At 34.3% G+C, this 2,660-nt stretch overlaps 1 long non-coding RNA gene across 1 annotated transcript; it reads right to left on the reverse strand.

Moving 5' to 3' along the window:
• Positions 1-453: 453 nt before the first annotated feature.
• On the reverse strand, positions 454-1,581 carry LOC138913007 (uncharacterized). Its single transcript, XR_011418571.1, has 4 exons — positions 1,424-1,581; positions 1,294-1,368; positions 1,085-1,239; positions 454-610 (listed from the first exon to the last, which is right to left on the reverse strand). It is a non-coding gene; the product is annotated as an uncharacterized lncRNA (long non-coding RNA).
• Between the last annotated feature and the right edge of the window lie 1,079 nt (positions 1,582-2,660).

The following is a 2,660-nucleotide window of genomic DNA, read 5'->3' on the forward strand; positions in this document are numbered from 1 at the left end:
TGCTACCCTGTAGTTCGCCGGGACTGGTCCCGAACTAGCGAAATCGCCATACACCGGGGGCTTGGGACTAACTCCCGTTCATACCACCCGCAATGTAAATTTCTATCCACTTTTACCACGGCATGTCCTAGGCGGTGGTCATATGGCGAAGTTCTGCATTACCTTTCGCCACAAAAGGGACCGATAGGTGGTCCCATATTATACCCCTTTTCGCCACAAAAGGGGCCACCTATCGGACCATCTATCGGACCACCTATCGGTCCCTTTTGTGGCGAAAAGGGGTATTAAATGGGACCACCTATCGGTCCCTTTTGTGGCGAAAAGGGGTATGAAATGGGGTTGGTGTTTTCAATACCAAAAAAGCTGAATGCTATGAAACTTCCCTAGAAAAAATACTTTTTGTTAAATTAATTTATTGTATTATAAGTAGACAATTTTTCTATTTTTTTAATTTATATTTATTGAACAAATTCCTCTGCTGACACGTTTTTGTTGAGTACCTCATTGTTGTTATTATTTGATTTGGATTTATTTTTAAAAAATCGTTTCTTTTGCAATTGAATTGCCTTGGGAATCAATATTTCTGCATTACCAGATTCTGAAACAATATCTAAAAAAAATAAGATTTTAGTGTTTTAAAATAAAATGAGAACAGAAACTAACTTCGGCAAGCCAAAGTTTTAATACCCTTGCAGCTTTCAGGAATAAAATTGTGACTAGAAAAGCATAAATATAAAATAAGAATAACCAACAGTTAAATGTAGACTTATTTCACGCTTTTGAAACTTGAACCGACAGACAGACGGACATGGTTAAATGGATTTACTTTATAGGTTTGAAAAGGTCTCCTTTACTGCGTAAAAAACTTCTGGACTAAATTATAATTCCCTCTGCATGGGTTTATATTATATTTTAAGATTTTGTTATACAAGCCTGTTTACATCAAACCATGTTTTAAAAGTGAAAAGCAGAAAAAGACAGAAAGAAATAGGATTAAAGACAGATGGCATTCTAAGTAAATAGATTGAAATTGAATCAAGAAACTAAGTGTATTATAAAAAATACAGTTATAAAAATAACCTACCGTGAAGTGCACCATAGAAATGTGTAAAGGAGTTTACGGCTTTTTTTTCCAGAAAGGCCTTTAACATTAAATCCTACAACAAACTCATCCGTGAGAACCCTCCGCAAGTTTTTTAAACCCCCTTCTGGCAGCAACAACGATCTCATGGCTTTAATCTAAAAAGGAAGAAAATTTCACTAAAATATTTATATCAAAGAAAAAAGACTTACGTAGGAGTCCTTTGCACCACTATTTCTCCTTCTCCTCTTTAACAAATCGACGAATGTGCCTGTTGCTGTTCATGGCTAAATATCACACATTATTAGGTATTTCACTTGCACAACTCATGGTGTTACTCACCTGTTGACGACACTTCAGATCACAACAAAATATAACACTTTAAATGCACAATAAGACAAATTAAATACATGTTTACAAAATTTGGCGCAAACGTTGGGCTAGTGATGGTAGCGGGGTTGGGTAGTTATGGCAATCCGTTACGATTAATATTGCGACTACCGATATCGTATAATCGATGGCAATAAAAACATTCGCTAATATTATTTTTGTTTAGTTCTATGTATATAAAATTAGGTACTTATATATTTATTTTATATATCTAAGCACCAATAAAATCCGCTTGTTATGGAAGAAAAGAAAACGTTTTGCTACTGAACCACCGCTACTGTTAAAAATATTGCTGCAGCTAAATTGCTCATTATTAAATATAAATAATATAAAAAGAAATAAAATTCTATCATTTATTATTTTATTTTATCTCATTATCAAGTTTTTATTTTATTATTTTAACTTTTTTTAAATTTGTTTTTTATATAAACAAAATAAAGTTGTATTCGTTATTAAAATCATTATATACTTGTCAAAAATTTCATTTTACAATTTTTTTAACTCATATAGAAGTGTTCACATAGAAGTGTTCACTCTCCGATAACTCTTTTGCTCTTGTAAAAAATACACACGCCACCTATTGACCCTTAAGGGACCACTGGGTGGTCGATCCCTTTTCTACCCCGAAAGTGCCACCGGCCCCCTTGAGAACTACAGGGTAGTATTAAGTATTTATATATGTGTGTTTGTGCGAGAGACGTCGTTAAGGTTTTTGTTAGTTTTTGACATTCTTGCTGTTGTTGTTTTCTTTTCGTGGAGAGCGGGGGGGGGCGGAGTGGGAGGTCTTTTTGCGCTCTCAAGATTTGGGGAGAGCGAGCGGGAGCAAATAGCAAAAGGGGGTGGTGGGGCGGAATGGGGGGAGGAGGGTCGGCAAAAACATAATGGCGGCGATTTTATTATAAACTTTTAAAAACTGCGTTGTAACAAATTGTTTAAATTTTATTGCTTTTGCCTTGCATTTGTTTTTCGATTTTCAATTCTGTGTCAATTAAGCAATTAAATTTTGAGTATTGATTGACAAATTCGATTTTCGTCGATAAGTAGGTGTAATCCATTTATTGGAGCAATTATATAAAACGGCTTTAGTCGTTTAAATAAATTAAATGTATTTGTTAACCCCGTACAATGTTCAGATTAAAAGGTTTTCTTCCACCTTAATGGTTTAATTAAATTACTTATTAATGGTAAT

This window comes from Drosophila takahashii, chromosome 3L (assembly GCF_030179915.1).
Source record: "Drosophila takahashii strain IR98-3 E-12201 chromosome 3L, DtakHiC1v2, whole genome shotgun sequence".
In the NCBI taxonomy this organism is placed as follows: domain Eukaryota; kingdom Metazoa; phylum Arthropoda; class Insecta; order Diptera; family Drosophilidae; genus Drosophila; species Drosophila takahashii.